Genomic DNA, 10053 nt, shown 5'->3' with positions numbered 1-10053 from the left:
CAGCTGGGATAGGCTCCAGCACCCTCCGCGATATTTGTGAGGACAAGCGGATCGGAAAATGGATGGATGGATGGATATCTACATGACTGTAAATTTTTATTTTATTAGAATACTCGATTATTCAATAGAATTTTCAGTAGGCTATCCGAGTACCAAAATATTTGATCACTCCAGCCCTTTGTCAAACGTTTCTTTTTGGATACTGTAGCTGTCACTCACGACTCCATTCGCCTCCGAGCTCAAGGCTGGTGCACGGCCCAGTCTTGTGAATTCTTGTCACCCGCCGAGTCGAGAAGCAACTGCTGACTGGGCGTTTTTCTTTCTCTTGACTAAACCACTAAGTCGTTTTCGCATTAGACGTCTGTTTTCTATGAGCGACCTTCCACCATCATAAAAGAGGCCAACACAAGTAGCGGACACAAGATTTACATATCACTAAATTCCTCACTAACTATAATTCACTGGTAAATTAGCTCAAATAACACATAATAAAGGCTCCCTTTGCTTCCCCTCGCAGGGGCACATTTGGGTTGAATAAAGGTTTTTTTTCAGAGTAGCTGTTAAAAAAGTGCACGCTTAACACAACACCGTGTTTGGACGGAAGAGTGCCATATAATTGCAGCTAGTTATATTTCAAATAGATTAGCATGAATTAAAAGTTCATTAAAAGAAGCATCATTAAAAGAAACTATCGTTATGAAACATTCAACTTAATGTTAGCGCGTCAACCTCACAGTGCAGAGGTACCGGGTTCCATTCCAGCTCCGGCCTCCCTGTATGGAGTTTGCATGTTCTCCTCGGGCCTGTGTGGGTTTTCTCCAGGTACTCCGGTTTCCTCCCACATTCAAAAATCATACTTGGCAGGCTGATTGAACACTCCAATTTGTCCCTCGGTGTGAGTGTTAGCGCGGATGGTTGTTCGCCTCTGTGTGCCCTGCAATTGGCTGGCAACCGGTTCAGGGTGTCCCCCGCCTACTGCCCGAAGACAGCTGGGATAGGCTACAGCACGCCCCGCGACCCTTGTGAGGATAAAGCGGAACACAAAATGGATGGGTAATGACATCCATAAACTTATTAGAAGGGTGTGTATTCAGCACCTCATGGGTGCCATTCAACTTCCGTTTCCTGGTTGGACGAACAGTGAGCTCATCTCATTTGTCTAATTGCAGCTTCTTCGAGCATCGCTACTCTGTTTACATGCTAGCACTTCTCATGAGAAATTCCATCAACGAGGGAGGAGACTGACGAGGAAGAGGTAGAAATGTTTTAGGGTCATTAGACGATCACTCCTCAATGTCATCATTTGTTGCAGGAGTCTGCTCAAGATGACCTCACATCATTGACACGTGTCACAAATGTACCGTCTGCTTGTCAGAATTATTCTCACCACAAATGTCCACTTTGTGCTTTATGTCCCAAGTGGGATTAAATTAAAGTCAAATATCAACACTGTTATGCTTTGCCACTTTGCAGATGCAAAGACAAACACGATCTGTCCCTCGTGCGTCTGCCCCGCCCCCATCACCCCCATTGCCTGCAGTGTCTATTCGGAAGGGCTTGTCAATCGATCATAAATGCAGATACACTACTCTCAAAGAGTTAGGGATATTTAGCTTTCAGGTGAAATTTCTGGACGATCCTAAAATGCATTCAAACCTTAACAGGTTAACTTAATGTGACCTTCTCTAAGCTTTTGAATGCATATGTCCAATTATTAAATGCTTCAGTACTTTTTGCACAAGTTGCTGTTCCCTAACGGGTCCCTTCATGACAAAATACCAAACAGGCGTTTGACTCTTGAACCGGCCAATAACTGTCCTGGTTCAATTAGAGCCGGTGTTTAAACAGTCGTCCTCATCATGCTGTTCACATCTAGATGACACCTAAAAATGGATCAACAGTACCTTGGTATTGTGATGCTTCCAACAGGACGTTCTCAGATGGAAGTGACCACAGAGCTTAGAGCAGGCATGTCCAGCTCCCGGCCTGGAGGGCCACTGTCCTGCCTGTTTTCCAGCTCTCCCGGCTGCAATACACCTGATTCAGATGATCAGCTCATCAGCCAGCTCTGAAGCAGCATTAGAACGTTCCTGATTATTTGAATCAGGTGTATTGCTGTTGGGAGAGCTGGAAAACAGGCAGGACAGCGGCCCTTGAGGACCGACTTTGGACACCCCTGGCTTAGAGTGTCATCAGGAGGTTGCGGGTCAAGAAATAGCAGCCTAATTACCACGAAGCTTAGAAGCAGGTTTGGTTCAATGTCGTAACCACGAGTCGGTGTAATCAAGTCATTTTGGGTTCAAGTACTGCGCCAAATATAACAACACATGCAGCAAAATACATATTTTCAAACTAAAGTAACAAAGATTTTCAAGAAATTACACAAACATGTAATGTAACTATTTCGTTTAAAGTCCAGCTGGTTCATATGTCACCATCGAGGGGGTGCAAGCCTTTCCCAAATGATACAGCAGATGTTTCTCGATTTCAGTTATTTACGCTGTTAAGATTGTCGATGTTCTGTCCTCGCACTTCATTGCGCGTTTAAGACAATCAAGACGCTGCTTCATATGGTGGTGTGAGAACACGTTGCAGGTTACATTCAAAGTTGTGAGGAGCAAGCATTTTCATGACCCATGAAGGAACTAACATTGCCACAGACTCGCCGTCGGCAAAAGGGAAGCCACCGACGACCATATTGCCACCCTCAAATTTTGCCAAACTTGATTATATTGATTTTTTTTTCCGTTGCATTTTCTGTTTCTATGGCAAAAATGCCAACGCGTATGGTATGTGGTTGTACCACTATTCAAAAATGAGTCATCAAAATCTAGACAAGACATTGAATGGAACAGTGTAATTGCTTTTGTGCGATGCAACCCACACAAAAGCAACATGAACCTCACAGCTTTGCAACCTATGCCCCAACCACACTATTCCATTCAATGTCTTGTCTCGACTTTGATGACCCATTTTGAATAGTCAGCTATGCAGAGGAGGAATCTGATTCTGCTACAGTGAAACTCCTCGACAACGAAACCTACATGGGCGAAAATACCACCTAGTGTGAAAAAATCTTCATGCATGAACACCATTCCCAGTTTCCTGCCCCCCACACAACGAAAAAAAACCCCTGTTGCGTTATACGAAAACTTTTTCTCTGCTCTTGCGACGAGATTCACTACAACGAAGTCTAATCCAACAGCGACCTCTACTGCTTCGTTCGGAAACGGCAACAACAACCACCACAATGGTTTACACATGCGCAGTAGTCCAGGAAGTATTTGTTATTGTTCGTTTCAGACGCAACAAGAACATTGGATTGCTAAAATGGCTACAAAACGGACCGTTGGATGTCAAGCAGCTAAGACAAGAAGAGCTCTGACGCTGGAAGAGAGGGTAAAAGTGATCAAAATGAAAGACGTTGGAAGCAAAATAAAAGACATTATCCAAGAAATTGATGTAAGTAAAAGTGAATGCTGATCGTAAATTTCGCAATTTCTTTCCCTTTTTTTCTTTCTACACTGACTATATGAAGTGTCAAATAAGTGTATGCTCATACTTGAATTGAATTGAATACATCTTTATTGTCAAATGTAGCACAGATGAAATTTGTTCCCTCTCAACATAAAACAAGAGGAGCCGCTGCGGGTGTCCGCGCCGCCATCAAAGAAAAGTTAACAAAAAATGACAAAAAATTCCAAGACAACACATGAGACACAGACAATCGTGCAATCTTAACCACTTTCCTGCATACACTTTGTTGTCTAAAGCAGTTGTAGATGAAAGAGAAGGGAATCAAAGCGTCCTTTTCACCAGTGGATCAAATACGTCATGCTGCAATGTGCACGTCTGCTACAAGCTAAGCTTGAAAGCAACAAGAAACTTGGATTAGGATTGGATTGGATACAACTTTATTGTCAAATGTAACATACAGTACAGATGAAATTTCTTCCCTGTAGCATCCATTAATGAAAAGGAGAGATTGGCTCTCTTCTCCTGTCCCATGAAAATCCGCTTCAATTCGAAGCCGCGACTCCCAGTTCCACATACGCATCGGCGCTCTGTGCTGACGCTCCTTTCTTTTTATCGTCGGCTCCTCAATCCATGCATCCATCCAGCCGCAGGCTGTCCATCAGCACCGACCTTTTCGCTGAACAAAGCGGGGCTGTAAAAATGCTGCCTACTTCAGGCGCAAGACACAAGCGCCCCGGGGATGTCCAGCAACGACAGTCAAATGGCGCCGACATTCCTCCCAATCAAAAAATCAGTTCTGGTACGCGTGTGCTGCCGAGAAGGCGCAACCACCAAGCATAGATCCTTCTTCTTCTTTGACGAATGTCATGGCCAAAAATGCTGAAAACAGTCCACATCAGGTCCACACGACGTAACAACAACGCCATGGGACAAAAAAAAAAGACAAAAACAACAAATACTTATGCACTGTTGGAATAAAAATAAAGAGTACACATACGTTTGTGTGCGTGTGTGTACACATTTGTCAAATCCTCAGGGCCATGCAAAGCACCGCAATAAGGCATTTCTGTGCCATGGCGCATTGTTCATGGTCATGTAGATTTGCAGTCTGTTTACTCGGGGGGCGCAGTGGCTTACATTCCCCCGTCAGCTTGTCTCACTTTGCACTCGCCGAGGCAAGACGCCATACGATCGTGACAAACGGCTGTTGTGGTCTGTCAACGGGTGTCGTGTGACGGGTGAATGAAAACATTCCGCCTTGCTCCTATGACAAAGCGACATGATGACACAACTACAGAGAAGATGCATTATGATTGTGATGGATCATCAGCTGACGGTGTTTTGCGCCATGCCAAATCCATGATGCCGCTACGGCGGGCATACATGTGAGCAAACGCACATGCATGGTGTCTGGCTTTGCAGCAGTGGCGAGCCGTGTATTTGGAAATTGAGCCTTCATCGGGGATTTACCGTACTTAATATGACATTCAAATTAAGAAAGGCATTTCACTTTTGTTTTCAAGCCAAAAGTAAACATGTCACCCAGCTGTGTATTTTCGTTCAAAGTTTTTTTTTTTATATCTCTAATTCACCAATAGAATTGTCAAAGAAAAGGAATCTGGAGAACCAGGAGCAGCATTTTAAAACGATACACACGAGCCGCGATAGTGATGTTTCTGCTCTTAACACGCTCTAAAAGTGCGTCTCCACCTCCCTGTCTCAGGTCTCCCGGTAAGGTAGGCAGTTATTTCCTTTTCCCAAACTCAGTCTTGTTTTGTATCTCGTTTCATTTTCTGTTTCGTTCATGTTAGGGTCCGTTATGGCTGTTGCTCATCATGTGTGGTAACCGGTCGATCTCTGGAGGTTGGCTGCTTGAAAAGCAGGTCTTCATTGAAAAAAGATAGGGCACCCCTGCCTTAATACATAATACTCAGTGATGCATCCTCTTCAGCTGACACTGACAGCAGTGCCTATTCACTGTTTTGCGCTCAAGCCGAAGCAATTAAACGATTGCTTTGCCACCATTTGGTGGCATCTTCATGTCAAGGAGAGTACGCCAAAGTGAGTTGAGACGTACATACACGCACAAAAAAATAATAAAACAAAAATGGAATAAAAATTCACAGTGTTGGAAACAGTACAGCCAAGAGAAACGACTAAAAGGAGAGAAAAGATCATTGGGAATAAATGAATACAGTTTAATGGAACAAACCGTGCTTCTGATAATGTTGAGGCAAGCAGAGAGGCTAACCTGCTTTTGAGGCTTGGGTATGTTCACAATGTAAAGGTCCAGTCGCGATGCTAACAATGTGTTTATAGTATTTTTATGAGGGCACTAAAACAAATGTTCTGCCTTATGTCTCAGCAGGCGGGCCAAGGAGGCGAGGTGTGCTGGACGGGGTCCACATGGCAGGAGCCCCGAGCTCAGCACGCAGCTTTATTCGCATCCTCTAGGTGCCACAGTGAGGCGCTACCGTTCCCGAGCGGACTCTGAAAAGGTTAAGCACGATGCACGCCGAGAAGCCAAAACACCCGTCCGTGTGTATCCCAAAAAAAAGACAATACAGATCTGCTTACCTTGTAGGTATCGATCGACATGATAGCAGAGCTGGGTAGTTACAAGCTAAAGTGACTCCATTACAATTGTAAATACCGGTAAGTAACCTTTTGGAGGAATTCTACTTGTCAGAGTACTTTTAATGCAACATACTTTTTACTTTTACTTGAGTATATTTTTATAAAGAAACAGTAATTTCACGTAATAGCTCTACATTCCGCTCACTAATAGTATTTTTATCGACAGCTATTTGATATTGCTTCCGAGCTCCGGTTTGGTTCTTCAGACTTGTGTCACATGACTGTTCGAACAATCCAACGTAGCAACTTGTGACGTTCGACTCCATTTCATCAGTCAAATAGAGCCTGGTAGTGATGGGTTTAAACTGAGACAATTAATTTAAGATTATTTATTTTGGCTTAATTTGCCTTTATTCATGTTGTATTGTACAGAATCGTATTTATTACTGTCAGCGTTAAAGTGATATTGTTGGGCAATATCGAAAGTTGCACATTCCTGTTTTTTATTTTATTTTTTCGAGTTAATGTTCATGCTCTGATACAACTACTACTACTAATAATAATAATGATTAATAGTAATGCATCAGATTTATATGACGCTCTTCTGGACAACTGCATGCCAGATACGTTATAAATCAGAAGTTTGTCACCAATTTCTCAGTACGTAAGAGGTTCTTTCACTGAGTACTTATTAGTAATTCTTTGGAGGATTACTTTCACCTTATTCATGTTATTCTAGCAGTACACTTATTTGAACAAATTTTGGCCATTTTCTCCACCTCTGTATGATAGCATATGGGCCTGGATCTTTACACAGCCTCGCAAATGAGTGTTTTGTTTTGGGGGGGTTTGGTATGTAATTTAGTTCCACTGCCCAATCTCAGACACATTTTCAGAAATAGGCATACTGTATAACCAAACCGTTGTTTAATTAGGCCCACTAGAGACTCAACTAATTCCACACAATCCCTTAAAAAGTAAACATTGACATCATATGTCGCCTTGATCAACTTATTTTCCCCACCCCTGAAATCAGGCATTTTTAGCCGCAAAGCCACGTGCCACATCTGTTGATACCTTTGATGGAGGAAAAGTGTTGCACAATGTGTTCTTCATTGCACCCTGCATGAGACAAAATAAAGACCAAAAAGTAAGAAAAATTACAAAGCCGACATTTCACTTTACTTTGGTTTAATTCACTCGAGCGTGACCCCAGAGCGTCCTCACGTGTCACCTCGAATCACGTGAGGGGCTTTTGTTTAATTGGAATTGCCAACCGTTTGAATATCTACGTCGAAGGAGAGCCCCCACACCCTCCCCTTCCCGGGGGCAAAACATGGCGTAACAAACCTGCCTGACAGAGGAGCCCGCCGACGGCGCCGTCACGGGTGTCGACACGCCTGCTCGTTTCCTCGCTGCCTGTCAGTCCTAACAGAAGAATTTTTTTTTTACAAATAGTAGAAATGACACTTTGATGGAGGGTCAACACCGTCATTCAACACAACATTTGAATGGGAATGAAATTCATGCTGCGTTTTGGTTTAGCAGATGATTATTCCAAGTTACGAAGCATACCTCAGTCACGTTCAATTACTGTAGTGCCACAAAGTGGTTGGAAAAAAAAGCATCCTTTCAATATGGATCTGTGTTGAGTTTGCCATTTCGGCCAATTTCTTGTATGGGAACTTGACTTGAAGAGGATTTTTCTGTTTGGGCCCACTCGGTCGCGGTGGCTCTGATTGTTGGTCTTTGGTGCAAAGAAATGAGAATATTTAACTGAGAGTCACTCAAACTTGCACAAACTCTGACATGTTAAGAGAGCCAGAGGCCACTGCAGCCTTCTGACGACGGGTCGCAAAGTTAAGGAAAATAACTCTCTCAGTGTTGTTTCCACGTTGACAATGGAAGTACTTACAGTACTTGTAAAAATGGAGGACATATGCATGCATGTTAATATGAGGGACACACGAACCAATCGCTTTCCGTGATCTTACTGTTGTCATAGTGGGTGCTGTACTCAAGAAAGTCACATCCAAAACCTTAATTCGACATCATGCCTGTCATTAAATGCCGCCGTCATAGATAGATATACAGTAGATAAACACACAAACATCATTTGTTGTGAATAAATAATTTTCAGACACGAATGGGCTGTGGAATAGTGGTTGAGAACCGCTGATACGTTGAATGTAAACGTCTACACCCCGCTGTCCGACTTCCAGGTTTTTGTGAAATAAGAATGAGATCAGGATAAACCATTGAATTTTTTTTTTTAACGATAATTTGTACAACCCATTTGAATTTTTTGGATATTATTTGAGGATCAGCAGTTTGGATCATGGACGGATTGAAATATGGCTGCGGGTGCACACTCTTTTATAAGTAATAGATGTGGCTGCGTTCAGAAAGAATCACGTGCATTCAAACTAATCTGATGTGAGAGTTAGCGCACATCTGCCACCATTAGAAGTGCCTTGGATTAACTCCAAATAAAGTACACCTGCTCTAGCGTTTCCAGACATTTTTTGGTCTTCTAGCATACGCCTGAGGGATTTGTGCTCATAGTAACTGCTCCTTGGAAAGCTTCAGAATTTACCTTTACTTTGCCTAAGTAGTCCATCGTAGAATAATAAGCTCCAAAGCCTGATGCCGCGACCACTTCACTGTAAGTATGCCGTTCTTTTGGCGATGAGTTGTGTGTGCCCCAAATGTACTGTATTTTTGGGAATAAATTTAGAAAACGTTCAATTATGCTTGCATCAGATCATAACGCATTTTCCCATGTGCTTGACTGGTTTTCTTTGTAAGATAAATTTGTTTTCTGTCTTGCTACCTTATCTCATAGCTGAGACATACAAAGAAGACAGGAGATTGTTGTCACGTGTACTAAACAGCTGGTACTCGCCAGAAATTTTTACAGCTCCTTCAGTGTTGCTGTCGGCCTCTTGGCGGCCACTTTCTTTGTCGTCGTCTCATAAATATTGGAGAGATGTCAGAATTTTGCGAGTGTCACTGGTGTGCCATATTTTCTCCACCGGATCACGACTCTCTTCATTTTGTTCCATGATATATTTGAATGCCCACAAAGGTCTTTTGCATCCTTGTCCAGAATATCCTTTAACTTGGGCCGTCTCGCCCATTTGGCGAAATAGGCAGATGCTAACGGTGCCATCGACTCTTGGAGGTGCTAAAAATCTGGTGAAAATTCCCCTTCAACATTTAAAAAAAAAAAACAATTACTAGTAACTCTTATTTTTAAGTCAAAAGGATAGAAGAGTGAATTGAAATTAATATAAACAATTAAGTAAGAAAAGAGGAGCAATGTGAATTAATTACAAATCAGCGTCTCTGCCCAGACAGAGCTGCGGTTTACGCACTGTGCGTCACCTACGGTCGAATTAACCTCTGATTACCTGGTTTACTTGCTGTTTGTTTCTGAATTTATGATGGTGGAAGATGTTTTATGAAAAGAAAATGATTCCATGATAGAGTAATACAATTAAGAAATTGTATTTTTAGTCAAAATATTTCACACTAAAGGACAATAAGAACTTGGAAATACATAAATGATTTAGCGTTAAGCTAAAATGAAAACAACAGTAACAGCCTCATTTGTTGTGAGGAAAACATGAAGCATGAGTAAATCTAAGACTATGAGAAGAATTAAAAATGTTCATTACTGATTTGAGTTACAGAGCATAAAAAAGGGGAGCAAAGGAAAAAGTGGAAGGAAAAGCTGTTGCTCCTTTTGGTTTGCACATTTAGATGTCACAAATGCAAGTGACTCGTGATTTCTTTGACGGTAACAAAACAGTCAGGAAATTGAGTTTACCATTTTGTATTTTTGAGGGGTTATTAATTTAAATAATGGTAATATTAAAAACTCAACTTCTTTTGTAAGCAAATGTAAATCAATGCCGCCAATCTCGGATAGGGTGCCAAATTGGCTCGGGCCATGATTTAAAAACAAGGATATCTGCTCACAAGTCAGGCGAGTGA

This window comes from Hippocampus guttulatus, chromosome 8 (genome assembly GCF_054856545.1).
Source record: "Hippocampus guttulatus isolate MCC_2025c chromosome 8, RoL_Hgut_1.0, whole genome shotgun sequence".
NCBI lineage: Eukaryota > Metazoa > Chordata > Actinopteri > Syngnathiformes > Syngnathidae > Hippocampus > Hippocampus guttulatus.
The sequence above is the reverse complement of the archived record's forward strand: the minus strand, read 5'-3'. Positions refer to the sequence as shown.